We start from the raw sequence: 19,575 nt of genomic DNA, 5'->3' as shown, positions 1-19,575 counted from the left end.
TCCCACCCCGTACCATTCTGTCGTTCAGCAGAGGCTGGCCTGCAGGGTGTGCAGGACACAGAAGTGCAAACATGTCCAACAGCTCAGTGTAGTGCCACACATGAGCTACCTGAGTGTCAAGTGGGTGCACCGGGAAGGACAGGACCCTGCGCATGACCCTACTGCAAACAAGAGCCAGACTTCCCCCAGCTTCAATTTCTGGTCACTACAAATCAGGCTACCACCACCAGCTATGGAAGAGCTGGGAAGGCAACACTCACTGAGGACAACTGCAAGAAAACATGGCAGAAACAGAAACAGCTACTGCCTCTGCTCCCAAAAAAAGGCATGTGTGAATAGAGGAATATTCACTGAATACAGTTTCAGAAAGGATTCTGTGCAAAATACAGAAAACCACCCCGAATTTAGCCAAACCCAAGAAAGGGACAGTGTGGCACCACAGAAGCACCAGGCAGGTCTGTAGGATTATCAAAAAAATTTCCCAGGAAACCTGAAGCACGGAGATTTGGGGGGAGAAATGCCTAAAGGGAAACGCAGGCAAAAATCATCTTTTCTTGCTCTGACTTGCAAGAAAATAAAACTTTTTAACGTTTGTTTACTACAGAACCCTTCAATCACTTTAAGTACTGGATTCTTCTGATCGCCTGAATGGATTCCTCGCCATTGGCTAACCATGCAAGCCCAAAATGAAACGTAGCAGCATATGCTGGTGTTGTGCTTAAATTGAATAATCTTTGTCATTTTGCATTAGACTTCTTGGTCACTAAACACACAAGTAACTGCCCTGAACATGTACACATACGTGTACTTAAGTACTGTCATCCTGACTGAGCTCAGAGCTACTTGCTGTGTCAAAGCAATAGCAAAAATATTTATTTCCATAAAACTCTCCCTCTGTTATATCATCTGTGATTCTAACAACTCTTCTTGGTTACCAGTGTGGCATAAAAGCCAGGGATGGGGGGGATGAAATTACAACCACACAGGCGGAGGGTGTAAACCTGAGTGCTCGCAGAGCAAGGCGCTACGCCCTGGTGCTGTTTACTGCTGCTGGAAACGCTTCAGGTCTTTTGCCTTTGGGAAGAAGCATATTCCTAAACTGACAGTTTATGTTTTCCTTCCTAACAGCTTTAGGTTACCAGCCCAGAGGTACTACTACATAGGTTCACACGCATTAAAAAAAAAAATAATAAGAAAAAAAATAGAGCCAGCATAGCAAAGTAAGGAAATTCTCAATTTGCAAGAATACGTATGAAAAGTTTTCCCCATAATTTATCTGGCTATAGAACCAGGTTTTCAGCTGCAGCAAGAAAATAAACTTTAAAGTATCCAGAGGTTTAGTGAAACATCTGATGCGCAAGGTGCCCCAGCCCCACACAGCCTCCTTCCAGCCTCTTTGGGCTTCCACCAAATCCAGCTCACCCTGCAACCAGAGAACTGCAGCAGCAGCATACATACTTGCTGCCCAAGTTTGGTTGTATTTACTATAATTAGGTATTACTATAATTAGGTATCCCTCCCTCAGAGGGGCATCACGGACAGGCCAACAATCACTCCACAGTAACAGCAAGAATGAAAACAAGGACAATAAGCAGGCAGAGCCACAGATTTAAAGAAAGCACACCTATTCTGGAAGTACTACGGGAGGTCTAATATTGAGGCACACGTGTTAAATTTAGTGCATAGCTGAACACAATTTCTAAATCCCTTGAACTGTTAGTATTTCAGATGTTTATGTTTGGAAATACTTTACAAGTAATGACAAATATTGAATTCGACACACAACAGAGACAGGTTACTGTCAATACTAACTTCAGCGGCAACAATACTGTTTTAACTTGATATCAGCACATTGCACCTTTGAGCATAAAACTTATGGTTAATATTAAACACAATTCAGTCTGATGAAATTCCTAATTACATGGCATTAAATTTTGATTATTGCAAAAAGTTTTTACTTTGCAACCACATGCTACCAGTCAGATAAAATGAACGTTCAATTTTACTGTCAGATTTGAGAATATTATTTCTTGAATTGAAATTAAGATTCTTAGTGTTTCTAAAGAACCGTTTGAAATCAAGAGTTATATCCCAGCAAATGTATAGACAAAAGAGCTCCCTGTGGTACTGCTCCAAGAGTTTCAAAATCTCATTAGAAAGTACTTCAACGGCTCCTTGAGCTCTAATCCCAAGTGGAAAGAGCTAGATGAAAAGAATGTGCACTTAATAATTTTTTTTCCATCCATACTGATTTTTATAGATATTTTATATTCACCCCAAAAAGACTGGGATGACCAGTGAGCTCCTCAATTCTACAGTAGCAGTACTTCTCAGCTGGCTCATGCTTTAGCTATTGGCTAAGTTTACTGAAATCTATAGAATTTTTTAGAACAAATCACAAAGAGTTAGTTTTATATTTCAGTGTTCAAGGTTCTGTTCAAAGCCTTAAACGGAGCTAATATGCATATCTTTATATTAAATGCAAAATTACATTTTCAAAAAAAGACATTGCTTTTTAAAGGCAAATATTTTTCTTCAGAGTTAGTATCCGCAACAATAAAATAATTAAGATCAAACATATTTCAAGAATATCTGTATGTCCTGAGAATCTTGTTTTAGATAAGTGTTCAATTAAATATTTAAGAAATGCACCACCTTTACTGTCTTCTGATTTTTTTTTTTTCCCTTCTTTTGGTTACCAACATTAAGCTACCATTGCAAGATCACAAATGTAGCACTCCAGCTTCCATTTGATTCATATGTATACATAAAGCAGGCCAATTCCTGAGTAACTTTATTTAAGGCTAACTGGATACAGTCCCAGAAGGAAAACAAATGAATCAAATGGTAACTGAAGTCCTGTGATCTTGTTTATGACGACTATGATCTTGGACAAGTAGCCTGGTGGCAGTGAACAAAAATGTCATAAATGGGTATATTTAAGTATTCACTCTAGCATTTATCTGGAAATGCCATAATCTTTTAAAAAAATTTAGTCATGTTTATCCTTAAATCCTGTTTGATCTATATTACTGTACACACACACAAAAGGCAAGAAAGAGAGAGAGGTTTTATGTCATATGTAGCAGCACTATATTCCACTTAAGGCAGTGAGAAAATGATTGTAAATATTGCCTTGCAAAATTTAAAGAATGCAGTCTTTGAATTAAATAGATAAGTGTTTATTTGCTTTTAAATGCAGAAATTTGTTTTTGTCATTGCACTTTGATATATAAAAGAGCTATTCCCATTTCATTTCAAACACAACTAAGATCTATTCTGTTTGTGGGAGTTCAAAGGAACCACCAGTTACCTCATCAACCATGGACAAAAAAAAGGTTCATTGGACAGATTTGTATATTTTGAGGCCAGAAGTACCATTTTGATTATCCAGTCTGATTTCCTGTATAATAGTTAACACATAACTTCCTGTAAAGACCCTCACCAAGCGATTTCTTCATCAAGACTTTATTTTCCGATTTAACTAGACCATATGGTTTATAAAGTAACCAACTTTAATTCATTCAATGTTGACATGCTTTTAATATTAGCTCATGTAGAAAAGGGACCAACTGACTTCTGCAAGTACCAGAACAGAAATGAGATGGTCAGCACAAGTAATCAGCAAATATATCTCAGAGCTTTACATTTTCCCATTTCTGAAACTACCAGCTCATACTCAGTTTAGTTTCTTTTCCTAACGTTTTAAAGTCTTATCAGGGCTTAGTCTTTTGATATTTATGACAAGTTTCAAGATCCTCTCAGAATATTAACACCAGAGGCGCACTCCTAGTTCAAAAAGTCTGAGGATGATTTGATCGACTGATTTTCACTAACACTCTCACTAACAAGTAGAACAGATAACCTTCTCCTTGTGACTTGAAAATGCAGCGAGTCACTCCATGGACTTATAACTGCTTTTCCATTCCTTTGTCCGTCTAGAATCAGCATTGTTAGAAATGGAGCGCTTACACTGAATCTACTCTCTGCTCACAAGATCGGGGTGTTCCAACAGGACTGAGGATATCCTGCCTCTGGAACCAGTGCAAGAGGTGTCCTGAAACTGTACCTGAATTTCCCGAGCTGTCAGTCCACAGAGACGTGCTGCTGGTGGCAGTGCCACAGACTCCAATTTACTTTTTTCTGTATCACAAAGGCACCTGAGCAATCCTGAAATTCAAGGTGAATATCTGTCCTGATGCACAGTTTGTCTGAAGGAAAAACACAACAAACAGAACAACTGGCAGAGATTTACTTTCTCTCGCACATTAAAAATAATTTATTCAATTTCCTGGTGCCTAGAATTTCAGCTGAGCTGATTTATTATACTGCTACACAAAAACCGGACTGATACACCAAGTCCCACAGCCGACCTGTGGTTCAGCAACATCTGGTCCAAAGACATGAAAAAGTTCACTACATCTGTACATACTAAATCAATTAGCCATAATGGAACTTGGCAGCCAATAATACAGAAGTATGGCACACAGAGTAAGTAATGATGGCTTTTACTGAGTTTAAAGATACCTTAGGACACATATGGTTCAAGGGTCTTCTTTCCTAGGGTGTCACCATCTGCGTAACATTAATGATGAAGACAGATCCTACGTCCCACTTACACAAACAAAACATATTTTACTTCAGGGATCAGGTCCTTGTGCTTTGATTATATCATCTTCTGCTGGCCCTCCAACAGTGGTGATAGAAAATCCTTCTACAGCTAAAGGCAACTCTGTATTAACAGTTGGCAGTTTATAAACCAAGGGTTAGAGAGACAGCCCTTCTGCAGTTCCCTTGGATGACACTCTTGTTTATTTTTCCTATGCCTTTATCAGGATAAACTGAATTTGCTTAATGCATCTCTATTAATTTGGCCTCATTTTACTTTATGGTTGGTATCCTAAGACTTGCTGGAAAACAAATAACATACAGAACATGGCTGCCCCCTCTGTACTTCACACAAAGTGAATACATATGGCCTGTGCTCCACAAGTATCACAAGTGACCAGAACAACACACCAAACACTTGGATGCCTGGCACCTAATCCCCTTTTCACACTCCTAGTCAAGAAAACAGGCGGGTCCCACAGAACGGGAACAAGATCACACACCGTACTGAGAAGGCCACCGTCTCAATCTGGCACTCAGCAAGAAAATACCCAGAGCAGCCCTACAGCGGTACTAAGGATGGTCCTTCTACCTGGATTCCCAGCATCAAGTTTCTCTTCAAAGTGCAAACCTACAACACTGCTTTCAGAGGGAAGAGCCCATTTCACTTAGGAGTGGGTCTTGACACCCCTCTCATTTACCAAGTATCCTAGTGCTCGAAAGAAATATGTAGAAAATGATTGACTGGTATTAATTTTCCTCCACAGCTGCACATTTCTCACTTCCCAGGAGAGAACCTCACTGCATGGCTGCATGGGAAGGAAGGGGAGTGAAGTCCTTTAATTCTTCTATCCTGAACTGGAGAATTCAAGGCTCACCGTTAAGAAGCGAAACCTGACCAGAAGTTTATACAACTGTATTTTGTAGGGGCAAAGACCTGAGCCATTTAAAAAAAAAAAATATATTTACTAATCAGAGCCTTTCAGAGATCTCACATGTAGGAAAACCTGGTTTGGAGGCTCAGATTTACACACGAAGTAGGCACCAACACATCACCGCAGTCAAGTTCAGGTGGGCGATGAGGTGTAACTAAGAGCGTGTAGGCTTTGGAAGCTTTTCCTCAGAAGGCTGTTTTGCAATCCACTGGTTTTGCGATTGCACTGTAGGAAGGTTGAGTTTGCTCGTTAGACATGAGGGAATCCAGGATGGATTCTCTGTTGTCAAAATCGGCCATAACTGTCAGGGAAAGGTTTTTTTGTGGGTAACTTCTCATTCTGTGCTTATTCCTTCACGCTGATTCTCTGATATCTAGATGAGCTGTTCCTGAATTTTCTCCTCAACAGGGGCACTAGTACAGTATCTTTGCTATATTGGGTCCCAGCTATTGTTTGTTTGGGATAATAATCTCTCTAGATCCCTAATCCTCCGCCAAATGTGGGTAATTGGTTTAAAAGCCTGGGAGGGAGGGTGTTCTTACTTACTTGTTTTTGTGGGAGACGTACCAAGAGACATTCAGTAAGTAACATAAAAAAAGGTGACCAAAGCTTTATCTTTTTAGGAAATTAAGCCAAAAACTAAGAACCCCTATTAAAACAAGTATCTTCTGAATCAGGTGCTAAGCAAACAGGTGTTTCCTGACAGTTTCTGATCTCAATTCTTGCCTTCCCCTGGAGTCATCAATTGCATGGTGACTACTAATACATGCATTCATTTACTACGATTTAGTCCTGTCTGTAAGCAAACCTTCAAATACAGCTGGGGTTACACCATTGCTTTGTAATCAAGCCTTACATTTCCAAACCGCTTTTCCTCTGCCCCGACACCTCTTCCACCAGTTATTTAATGGCTATAATAATTTTAACTTATTTTTATCTTCCATTACTTCTCTCCTATTTTTCAATCAGCAGAGTGTTCTTTGTTTCTCATTCCCTCCACATTTGGAGATAATTTTTCCTCTATCTCCCTCCCCTTTCCCCTTACCCAAGCAGCTTTGTGAAATGCTCGGACAGCGGGGGGTCTAGAGTTGCTTCAGTTAATATTTTAAAGGCTTGTTCAGTTTCCTCCTGCATGAACACACTAGCAATAAATAGTACTATCTAACCATACTAAGCTCTCTGTTGGGTTTACTTTTATTGTTGGAGACTAGAATTGAAAATAGGAGTTTTAAGAGTCCCTCCTCGATGAGTAACTGATGTATGTTTAGTTGAGCTAGTGTAGTGTTCCTTCTTTTATGCTTCAGTTGGAGGAAGATTGGAGGAAGGATCTAATTAATGCACCAAATATCAGTTCCAGCTGTAACATGCATTTTTTCTATGACTTAGCATTTTCTGTGCTGTGGTGTATTTATGGTTGGAAAAAGACATGATTATTTTAAAGAATGATTAGCTCTGAAGCATGAAGAAACATAAGAAAAAAGCCCACCATCACATTTAGGTTGATAAGAAAAAAAGGAGAGGCTGGGGAACGTAAAAGTAGACAGAGGAATATTAGTTTTGCTGCATGAAAACTGGTAGATTTCTGAGAATGGAATTCAAAACACAGTGAGTTACAGTAAGATTCCCCAATAGCTAAGGCAACTACACAGCTCTTGTGTGAGCAGTGCCTTCCTCACTCATACTTAATTTTGAATTACACAAATTGAAAAACTGCTTCAGTTGACCCAAGCATATAGCTAATATATCGGGGGAGTTTCATATTGTTTGCATTAGGAGGTGAAACTGGCAATGGCATCAGACATCTCTTTGATGCGAACCCACTTAAGTTACAATAAATGTGCACAAAGTCCTGTCTTCCCCCAGCTCCACACAGATCCATCAGGAAGAGATAGGGGGTGTTTGGTTATATTTCCAAGACTCCTTCCATCGGATATTCTACCCCAAACACTACCCTGCGTGCTCGCTGTCTCTGGCCACCTCTCTTCCATGTGTTATTTTTTCTCTAAAGGAAGAAGCAAGTCCAAGCATTTCTTTGGCTTTCTTTCAACTGCTACACAGGCCTCTCTAAGCACTGCTCCGAAGGTTTAGGGTTGGTTTGGGGGTTTTTTTTTTTTTGTACTCTTCCTTCTATACATATACTCTTCCACTAAAAATATTCCCTGTACACGTACTCAGACCCCAGGGAAAACTTCCGGATCCAGTACTGCATGTGGCTTGGTGCTCCGGGCATTTGCAGAGTAGGCGGAGGCAGCGTAAACAATAACAAGATAAACTGCTTCTGACATTCTCCTAAATGACCTCTTGCGCTCATCAGTTCCAGTGAGATCTCCTCCAGTTCCCAACATCATAATACGCAGATTCAGTTAAGAGTAGTTTTATAATTTTTAACCTGTGTTATCTGGAAATTCTCTATCCTATTCCAAAGCTTAAGCAATTACAAAAAGAGTTAATAAAAGCATCCCGCTTCACTTTTAGTGATTAAAGAATGCTGAAAAAGTGCTCAGACACTGTAATAAGGCAAAACTAATACATAAATAAAACCTGTATCTCTACCAATAAGTTAAACACAGGTCTTGAGAGATTTTCTAGTTTCCCATAGTAGAAAAGCGACATTTTTTTTCTTGAAGAGTACCGTTTCATCACTGGTTTCCAAGGGGAAAGACGGTCCTTTGGGTCTGGTCTTCACCAGAGGACACTGATCTGGTGATTACCTTGCACTAGATTAAAAAAGTGAAACAGAAGCCATATGGATGCATACTGTATGGCTCGGGGCTGGTTCCCTTCAGGACCTACAGTGAAAATACGCGTTTGGCTCAGACAGGTGTTTCAGAGTAAAACTCACGCACTGAAACTTATCTGTATAAAATTTCCTGGTCATAATATCTGGGGCCCTCAAATTTCCACTGGTGCATGACAGCAAAAAAAAGAAACAGTTGCATAGTCAGAGGGAAGGCAATAGATGGGATTTGTTCCAGAGACCTTCCTAGCAGGCAACAGGAACACAACTGCAAACTACCCAGTAGAAACTGGGAGAAAAAGAAACACACCCAGGGATGGGGAATGTCAGAGGGAACGTGAAGCTGAAAACTTTCTGAAGCGAAATGAATTTAGCTGAGTTTCAGATGTTCTCTGTGTACCTTTATACTTTACTGACAGTACCTTTATCTCTTTGCCCATAGCTGCTGGACAAGCTACAGCAGTACAGATGACAGAACATCTCACGTGCCTCCTAGAAGATAATCAGAGCTCAACGAGGTGAGTGACAACTACTTCTGTCACTGCACTATATTCTTCCTGAAATTTCAGACCTTCCAGCACTCTCCAAGTTTTCCCAACTCCTTAGCCACCCATGGACATTTTACCCAACCAAAACAGTTTGGACTGTCTACCAAAACCCTGACCTTTCATCAGGAACTCATCCTCCTTCCCTAACAATTGGGACCTAACCTAGCCATAACTCACCTGCACCTTTTCAGAATGCTTTAGCAAACACTTTCATTCCTACTTTCAGTTCCCACTACTTCTATGTAGATCAGCTGATTTAAAAGTACTTTCTTCTCTCTGTTCATCTTCTCCCTTCTCAATAATTTAGAAGTCGTGCCTTGTTAGACCCTCTTATTAGTTCCAGGCCTTAGCTATCAACTTATATTAGCATGAACAACAGTCTCTTCCACAGCTTTCAATGGATTTTTGTTCAGTTATGCTGTCATATTAACCGTTTCCTTCAAATGTGTGTACTTTCAAGTTACTCTTTGCTTGTGTTTCTGTTTCCCCGACAGCGTTAAAGGCTCTCTTTCTGATTAGCAACCTAAATAAAATTTAGCTTCACGTTTCTGCTGTTCATTTCTTGGCAATTTTTCCTCACATTTTTATACTTAAAAAAATACAGATGGTGAGAAGGAAAATATTCCAGAGGCTAGACGTTTGAGAGGTCAGCTGGCTAGTAGATTACCATAAAATCACAGACAGGAGAAGCATTAGAATTTGGTGTCAGTAAGCCTCAAGGCTCATTTTAATGACTTTCAGTATTCAAAAAAAAAAGCCAAAAAACCAAACAACCACCACCTGCAAAAAAAAAAAAAAAATCTAAATCTTGTTTCTTTTCTTTGATACTTCACCTTAAAGAGAGATATTTTTTCCAAATTGAGTCCTGGAAAAATGCAATTCTTGCAGAATATACTACACTTAAAAATAATCTCAGAAAAAGCAACCTATATCTTAAGATATGAAATTTACTTCACATTTATTATTCTTTCTACATAGTGAATTTGCCTTCAATGTGAACTGACTAAAGATATGAAAGACATGATATGATATGAAATTTACTTCACATTTATTATTCTTTCTACATCGTGAATTTGCCTTTGACATGAACTGACTAAACCAATATCCCACAATTCTACCTCTCTTATTAGAGAGAAAAGAACACTTGGAATACAAAACTGAAAAAAAGGGCGGCATTCGGGAAGTGCACTAAGCTCTGTGTGAATCTCTCCTATCCAACATAAGCTAGAAAAAGCAGCAACGTTCTTTGACTTGCACCCAGTCCTATGTTTCTCAAGGGCAAGCACTTAGCTGGGACCAGTCGGCCTTTCACTACCACAGGCACGGATCTTGCCAGACAAGCAAATGGGGGAGCTGCAGTACAGGGGTCTTCTCCCCAAACCCCCTGACTCCGAGGCATCTCCCAGGACTTGGGCTCACCTGGGTAGGCAAGTACTTTTGCGCCGCCTACAACTCTTCGAGGCAGCAAACTTTGGCAGAGCTCTGTATCAAAGGATCTGCAGAAAGCAGGCTCTGGGGAACTGCAGTGGAGGCAATCAAACCCCAAACGAGAATACTTGGGTGCTATTTCAAGAACACCACTGGGATGCCACCTGCTTACCTTAGGTTAGGCTACAGCACCGTATGAGCATTGCCTTCAGTCTATTTTTAAACTCAATTCTGCTAAATAGCACACTTTGCTGCATGTAGACCCGTTTCCAGGAAAACTAACACAGCATTTACAAAAACAAGGTAATTTGAAATACTTCTCCGTTTGATTATTTGCTGACTTAGAATAATTTCCAAGGAGACGTTCTGAAAGCTATCCAATAGCTTTTGGCATTTAGGAGGGAGGCCACGTTTGCTTTATATGGGTCAGCTCTGCCCTCAGATACGTGCCTTCCATTTCAGCGAGACTCCTGCACTGTATACCATCATCCAAGAACAAAATTAATTAAGCCCTTTGTGTCCAATTAGTGGTTCTATTAACATGTGCTGAATTACCTATCTGGTTCCTAAAAATGTGTTATGTCTGTACAGAAAATTAGGAGTAAATTCACTGTCAGCTACTTCTCTGAAGAAAAAAAAAAAAACCAAACAAAAAACATCAAAACCAAACCAAAACAAAATCCAAAACCCCAAACCTCCCCTGCCAAAGTAAAACCCCAAAAAAAGAAAAAAAAAAAAAAACAGAAAAAAATCTTCTCACTTGAAGACTGTTATATTTCAGTGTAAATGAGAACTAAACCTGACCCATATTGTTTGTTCAACTTGTTATGATGAGAATAGCAGCCCTGTGATTGCCACTCTGAGTCTTATTTTGAATAATTTTATTGGTGGTCTGGTCATTGTCTGTAAAGATGAGGCCACATCTGGTCAAGTGCGCAGTCAGTTGGTTCAGGGCTTCCATTCCCAAATGAATATTGTAATATTCAGACACTTTACTGACCAGTTTCTTTTTTTATAGACCCTGGATGTACAGAATTAAATAGCATGTACCTCCCAGAAGCTGTTCCTTTCCTAGACCATCTGGGTAATGAGAGTATCATTTACACCACATAAAACTGTGACATCTGGAAAGGAAAAGGCCAGTCTGATAAGATCACACATACAAGCAGGACTAACCAGCTTTTAATCAGCCTTTTTAGGTTTGTGGGGTGCATTTTTTTGCAGTTTGTTTTGTTTTTAAACAGTGGAGTTGAAGTAAATGAGTGTTTTAAACAAGAGTTGAAAAGTAGACAAATAAAGGGTTTCCAATAAAGAAAAGCATCTTCAATTCACATTGCAACCATCTTAACTAAAAATATGAGTATTATGAACAACCACAGCCAGGACTTCTTTAAAAACAGAAGTATGAACAACCTGAGCATGTAACAGAAGTCTAAACTTCATAAGTATAAAGAAGATTTGTGTTGTCTGACCGAAGAACCAACCAGAAGATATTTAATATACCTCAAAGTTAATAATGAAATATTTGGAAATGTTTTACTTTTGTCTACCTAAAGTTTTAGTGGGCTCTGCTCTGCAGTAGATGCTCCTGGACTTAAAGCAGAGTTTTCCTCAGAACCGATCTAAGGTGAGAAGATACGAATGCAACTTTAAACTAGTTCAGTGCATCTTCTGGCCTGGCACAACTGTGAGTCCTGGGGCTCACACATGGTTTTGTACTCAATAGCGGGTTTTAATAGCTGTTTTTGTAGATAATCATCTCCCTTCACATTCAGGAGGAATAACCACAATCCTCAGAGTCACGTCATTACCACTTTAGGCTTCTATTTCTAACATTCATTTCTTACATTCTTCATTTAACATACATTTCTAAAAGAAATGCAAAGTTAAACATTAAAATAGCACCATTTTACTGACAGGATTAAATTCTTAAAACAAACAAACACAGAGTAAATCCAGTTCTGCTCCCCGAGTAGTCTCATGCACACTCCGTTTCTTACATTTATCAGCCCAAGAGTAGGAATTTTCTACGGGCCATATTTCCCCTCTTTATTTTGTTTGAGATGACTCATCTCAGGCACAACAAAACACGTCATTGTGCCCACATCCAGGATCACCTTTCTGCAGTCACACCAACTAGATAGTAACATCAAAAACAAGCTACTACACGTGTCTCCTAGGGAGTTGCATTAAGGGGACCAAGATCAATGGTGCAAGCATCACCAAAGGTTCCCACGATATATAAACGCACAGCTCTTACCTGCATTTAGTAGATCTGTGCCCACGTTATGGTCCAGCCGAATTCCTAATCCTGTATTGTTTCCTTACATGCAATCAAGGCACTTCCTTCAAGACCAGTGTTGCCAGCAAGGCTGAATGAGTACATGGAGAGCAGCTGTCCTTAGCTGTTGCGTGGGATGAAGTTCCTTCCCCAGCCCAGATTAAGCACAGAACTTGAGTATTTGATAGGTTTTTTAGGCTCCTATTTTGCCAATAAAATGAATAAGAAGTTAGGAGCATAAGTACTTGTTTGAGCCTAATTTTTCACATGTAAGAGTCAGCACTCAAAAAATAAAGTCTACTGTACTGGGATTCCATTTCCTAAACAAAAGCACCCAGTACATCCGAGTTGCTGAAAGACAACTGAAACGTCTGCACAGGACTCACAGGAGACCCAGGCTCTTCTGGAACTGCAGCCAGAGGCCCTGAAGAATACTCTAGAGTACCTCAAAGGGTAACAGGGCACAGACAGATGAGTTTCATTTCCAATGTGATTGCTGCTGGAGGAAATTATTACATTTTCACCTCTCCAGACTGCCTCTTTTCAGCCATCCTCACTTGGATGGCTGAAACCACGGATTTATTCTTATTCTTTCTCTTCTGGGAATTCCAGGTTAAGTACTACATAACTTTGTAAAATCAACAACAGTTCTTGTACTTTCCCAAATACAACTCTCTACTACATTGTCTCTTTGCGCAGATTCCTCATATAAGTTGTCATCTCTTTTTTTCCCCCCATATATTATTCTGAATTGTCTTTCAGATATTAAAAATGTCTACTTAGCCATGCTTAACTCTTGTTCCCCCTTATCTGATGACAAGCACTGTACCAGCAACTTTACAGGAAATGCCACCACCTCTATCATTTGGTTTCTACTCCTGTTCAGCATCTGACTTAATTCCATGTAATGGAGAGCAGAATTTGGGATTAATTAGGTTTACTTCAAATCTGTTTTAGTGTTACAGTTACTGATACACCTCACTGAGGCCTACTTCTTAAAATATTTAAGGGCATGAATAACCCAAGTAAATAGTCCCACTGGCATCAGTGGGGCACATGAATCCCAGTTACACACACCGTAAAACAAGGTAGGCATTTATGAACCTAAATGGATCACAGAGATATCCAGAAAACCCGTATCTAATCCTTGAAGTGCCCACGTTCCTATCAATAAAGTCACATTTCAGCAAAAGTCTGCACCAGTCAGCAGTAAGTTAGTTCCGACTCTCCAGCGAGCTGCTCAGAGGTACCCACGCTTCCCACCAGAAGCAGCTACACATCCACAGCCAACGACTCCAACCTGAAGAGGCAACAGGAGGTTTAGGGTAGACCTCAGCAGGAGCAGCAGTGGGCCCGCAGCGAGGCAGACTGCCTGTTTCTTTGGAGGGACTCAACTTTCTCTATGTGTTTAAGGTTGTGTGTCTGTTCTATTAAACACAGAAGTTTAATGCTGACTCCTGTTTGCACGTCGATGGTTACAATTGGTCCACAATCATTTCTTAAACATCCTGTCCAAGATATCAGGTTTTATTAACAACGAAAACTAATTTCACTGACAGATCAAAGATGACTGTGGCTTCCTTGCAGCTGTTAAAATTGTTTAAAAGCAGGAATATTTCTTCCGGTTGGGAAAAGCAAGACCAAGCTGTACCCAGGTTTTCAAATATTTTCTTTAAATAAAAGCACAAATAAATTTTTCCTCAGAGAGTCTAGAATAACTATTTCAGAGAGCAAACCAATCATACAACCATAATGAAAAGACCTGGTTCGTGATTGTACATAGCACTGCCTGCTCATAAAGAAGCAGCCTTTTAATCTAACTTGGTTGGTTTAATGTACACTATGAGTTAGAGTGAATAATTCAAAATAACTCGTACGTAACCTCTTTCACTGCTCACCAGTACTAATGCCACAGAGAACAGTTTCTTCAACAGCTTTTGTTATTCAAACTTACGTGAACAATATTTCTCATAAAAGTTGCAAATTCTTACTCGAAGCCGCACGAGCCAAGCTCCATGTTGCATCAGACAGGCTCTCCCACTCGTTAGCAATGTGAGTAACACCTCACATCTAAAGACAGATCATATGAGTGCTTCAGCATGTACTCTTTTGTCTCCTTTCTTGGATGGATCACCTGCAGCAAGGGTACCAAAAGGATGGATGGACAAAAAACCGCAGCTCCGTAAGGGAGCTGCGCACTTCACCCACTCACAGCTGACTGGGAAAGGGAACCAGCACACCAGGAGGGAAAGGGTGACTCTGGCTGGTCTTAACATCAGCCACAGCAATCCTCCGAGTGAGAAACCACGTTCTCCATCAATAATAGATCTAACATTACGGAAACATAATATTGAACATATACTTGAATATTTGATGACCCAGCAGTGAGCTGGCTGAATAGAAGTACAGGACACAACACTGATTTGTGTTGCCTTTGGTTATATTCCATGCAAAATTATTCCAGAAGAAAGAGCGTGACTAGCTAGGACATGGCAGACCCACACCGGGGTCACTGTGACTACAACGACATTATTGGATCCAGGAGTATCCTTGGCTCCAGACACACATCCTGGCAATGCCGTAACGTCATAACGTAGAGCCAACCATGCACCATTCCCCCTTTCCACACCCAGGCTTCCACACCAAGGAAACCCAGGCACACAGTTTGGCCTTAGGAGGTTTCATAACTGAGTAATTTTTGATCCGAGAGAAAAGTTTTGGTCCCAGAAAATCCCTAAATATGTATCAGTTCTTTAACTTATTTAGAAAAATGGTTGTATCGTCGGCAATGATTTTCACAAGAGCCAGTTAGCGCCAACATGTACACTGGGCTTCAGGTAACTCTATGTATTATGCAGGCACATTATTATCCTTTTAAACTGACAATGAGTTATGCAGAACCCACGCAAACGCATTAGATATTTTCATTGAGAAAAAAAATCCCCATTAAATCTAGGAAGATAGCTACAAGAAGTCTCATACCTTAAAAGCCATTCAACTAAGACATTTGAATTTAATACCTTTACCGATACCCATATTTCCTCGTATAAAGCTACTAGAAGAATACAAAGAGTGCTCCAGGACGCAGGGAAGAAAGGAGCATCTGGTGGACAGGGTTGTTGTGCTGGTAGCCAACTGCCCACAGCACAGAGGTCCCTGCCTCCCTGCATCACCCTCCAAAACTTTACAGCCTCTTCTCTCACCCTTGCCATAACCTTTCTCCACAAGCACAGAAAACCCAGTTTCGCCCGCTTTGCTGAGGAGCTTTGGGACTACAGGGTGAAGAGCCTCCCTCCTCACCGACAGCTAACGCCCGCAACTGCCATCGCCTGAGCAATTCTAGCACCCAAGCGGCCCCTGCTCTAGGGAACCGGCAACACTCCTCCCAACATCATCGCTTTTCCTCAAAAACTAAACTACATAAACCAAGAATTTTTGCAGGTACATTTCTGCCTTTTCTGCGTTTACCATTCCACATCCACCAGTGGATTTCAACATGCGGTTGATTTAGCTTTGACTTTTTTTAGGCAGAATGTTTTGCACCACACAGACCAAAATCTTTGGCGGCGTTGCTGCTTGGAAAATGGAAACTGCACTACCAAAATAATTGCTCAGGATAAAGACAGACTCCGTCTGTGGAAAATACAGAATACTTTGAAATTGCCAGCTTTCACCTGTCAAGTACACTGTGCATTTTGGCTACACACGACCTAAGTATGGATGCAGTGAAAACAGAAAAATTCAAGACCAAAACTTTGCCTGGGAAGGCAACTAACAGTTCTGTCCCCTTTGAAAACAGAGACCAGGAGTATAGTGAAAGTATATGCTAAATATACTCAAAATAGCTATGCGTAAGTAGGGGAGAAAAAAGGGTTTACTCATTAAGTGTTAAGCTGAACATTTTAATAATTCCTTTGACTTTTATTGCCTAATTTAAGACAGTTTGGGGTTTTTTTTTTGAGGTTCTGTGCAATTTCCCTTTGACTTCAGTGGGATTAACAGGTGCCTCACATTTCTAAAAATGAGTTTTCAGTGCCTCAAATGTTAGCCATAGCATTTTTTTTTTTAATTTTTTCTTTCTTTTTTTTTACAATATGACAATTTATAGCTAAAGTGTTAGAGATCTGTAGGAAGTAGAACTTGGCTTTTACTTTAGCATAGTCCCCCTCCAGAAAATCTTTTATTCACAGAATGTAAGGAAAAAGGAGCCATGAAGTTATCCGCTACACATCCTGCATTAAGGTCAATAATTTGCTTTATTCATAAATTCTATGACAGGCAGCTAAAAATGACTGTGAAAATCCTCAAAAGTGTTAAAATTTGGGGACCTGGTTCAAAAAGCTTTTTCCTTAGTCCTCCATTGAAAACACTGTGAGGTTTTCTTCTTCCATGCCTCCCATTGGTTCAGTTGTAGTTTTCATTTCCACTCATACTAAATTTTCACTATTGCATTTGAAGATGCTTTGGGGACCTTGTGACAAACGAATTGCCTCCACCATCTCAGAGAGGTGGAGTCTGAGTCACGTACCAGCTTCATTGCTACCCGACTGTTACTCCGACTTGGATGGAAGCCCCATCTGGGACTTAATCTCTCCTCTTCTTTAATTGCTAAACTACTTTAACTGTTAAATTATTAAACAGGAAAGTTACCAGAACACAGAAGTTCCTAGAAAAGGTGTCCCTTCTGAATATAGGCAATATTCTAAAATGAAGTCTTATATGTAAAATAGCTTTTAAAAAAATGAATCAAATTTAATTTTCAAAAAAGCTTAAATCCATTACTCTGGCTTGCTTTCACTGAGTAACTTTTCAACTCAAGTCCAGACAATGCAAACATTGTTTTACCTTCAGCTGACAGCAGAAATATCTGGGATGTGCAATAACACATGGAGCCGTCCGACGAGAGATCATCCAGCCAGCTGAATCCATAGGCAGATGACCTTCTCTGAAAGCAACCTCTGCGAGCCTGATCCTGCAAGGTGCCGAGAGCCCCGTCTCCTGCCGACTGCAATGGGAATTGAAAGCAGACAAAAAAGTTGCAGGAGATGATCAATATCTCCGAGACCTGGGCCCTTAAGGGGCTCAGATTTCAAATGCCTGGTTCTTACTGCAGATGTGAAACACAAATAAAACTTCCTACAGCTCCGAGGAACTGTTACATTGGAACAGAACGCGGCCAAATCTTCATGCTTATAGGGACATTAGATCTCCTTCCTAAAACATAGGAGCCAGCAGTACAGATGAGCAAGCTTTAAAATCAGGCTGAAAGCAAAGTCATTAAACGTACTAGCCAAGAGTGATAGTTAATTTGCCTGTGGTTCAAATTACAAAATCATCTTCTCTTTTCAATGTAGTAGTTGGGAAAAAAACAGCCCCAGACCCCAGCAAATAGCAGGTATACAACAAATAGAGCTCTCAGGCTAGCATTTCTGTTTAAGATACATATACATAACATCAGAAGGACAGACAGCTGACACTGTGTAAAGGTAATTCGCCTTTGACTTAAAGGGGCTCCAACTAAATTGTGGGGCTCAAGGATACTTCTGTCTCCCAAGTCTATGTTGGCATGAGAGTCAGATGCTGCACACACTCCCCTCTCTTTCCCCCAGCATAAATCATGCCAGGACCAGGACTCCGTGTTTTAGAAGGACGCCGTAGTCCAGGACTCCTTTCATCTTTGTTCGCTTCTTCAGATTTTTGTGCTGCTCCTAGTTGTATGTGGCATTACTTCAAGGAAAAGATGAATGCCTTCACCACCTCAGCACATTTACCACCATTTTATTACTATTTTTAGCCTTGTGCTTGAAAAATTTTCTTCTAAAGTGTTGTTTGAAGACCAGAGAACAGAGATGAGTACAGTATTTACATTTTCTTTTTTCTTTTTTCTTTTTTTCCCCTCCAGCAAAGTGCTCTACCCACCCGGCGGCTATACCAAAGATTTACACTGTAATAATTTTTTTATTAAAAATTACTATGGCTGCCATGCTGTTAGATAAACTCAGCATTTCTGCCTTCAGTCTGCTTTTAACCATCAGCTAACATGGGTTTTTTTTTTATTATTATTTACACTGTTAAGTTGGTGTCTAATGACAATAGTGGGTCATGTAGAAAACACTAATTTTTTGGTTTATTTACTGGTTTTGAAAAGGCATGTCAAACATCTCTTAAATATTACAGTAGACTTGCTATTAAAAAGGTGCATTAATAATCAATTGCTCAGACACATTATTTGACGGCAGGCCAAGGATCCACTTTGCAAATTCATGACCCGATATATGTAAGTGAAAATAGGTAGCTAAGCAAGGTATATGAAAGAAGAAAAATGATATATGAGACCAAATAAAAAAAGATCCTTTCAACAAAAAACACTAAATATGTATGACTATTCCAGATGTTTCTTGAGATGAAACAAAACATGCAGCCATTGTTAACAGATTGATGATAGAGGATTAAAATGGCTGGACAAAAAATTCCAAGGCACTGAATATATGTGACACCTGAAGGCTTCAAGGTTAGGCTGGGAGCCCAAGAGAATAGATGTTCCAGGACGTCGATCATCCATCAGGTAACTGCACAAGACTAAAGGAAACCCACTAGCGGGGAAAACATTAAAGAACATTCATGAACCGGAGGGGAATGCGTATGTTCAAGCATATGGAAGAATTACTGCACTTTCTCCGTGGATTTATTTTTACCTCCAAGAAGATAAAGAACAAGATCCCGGAGCATTTAAAAGTGCGTGGTGGCTTGGGATCCAATGTTTTGGATTTGATTACAAGGCCCAGTAAGGTTGCATTTTTCACCTCTGCAGTAATAAGAACCTAAAGTTACATGCAGCTGAATTGATTCTGTAACAGACAAAAACTAGCATATGGTATTTTGATGTCTTTGTTTTAATCCCGTAGTTCCCATTTGTAACATTAAAATACGTAAAGTCCTCTAATAGTTGTCTTTGTTCATTACTCTTGAAAGTGTTTAGCTAAACAAGAAAAAATGCACACTTTGTAGAAGTCATTATCCTGTGTTTCAACATAAACT

The sequence above is a fragment of the Charadrius vociferus genome, unplaced genomic scaffold (genome assembly GCF_000708025.1).
Source record: "Charadrius vociferus isolate BGI_N301 unplaced genomic scaffold, ASM70802v2 scaffold159, whole genome shotgun sequence".
In the NCBI taxonomy this organism is placed as follows: Eukaryota; Metazoa; Chordata; class Aves; order Charadriiformes; family Charadriidae; genus Charadrius; species Charadrius vociferus.
The sequence above is the reverse complement of the archived record's forward strand: the minus strand, read 5'-3'. Positions refer to the sequence as shown.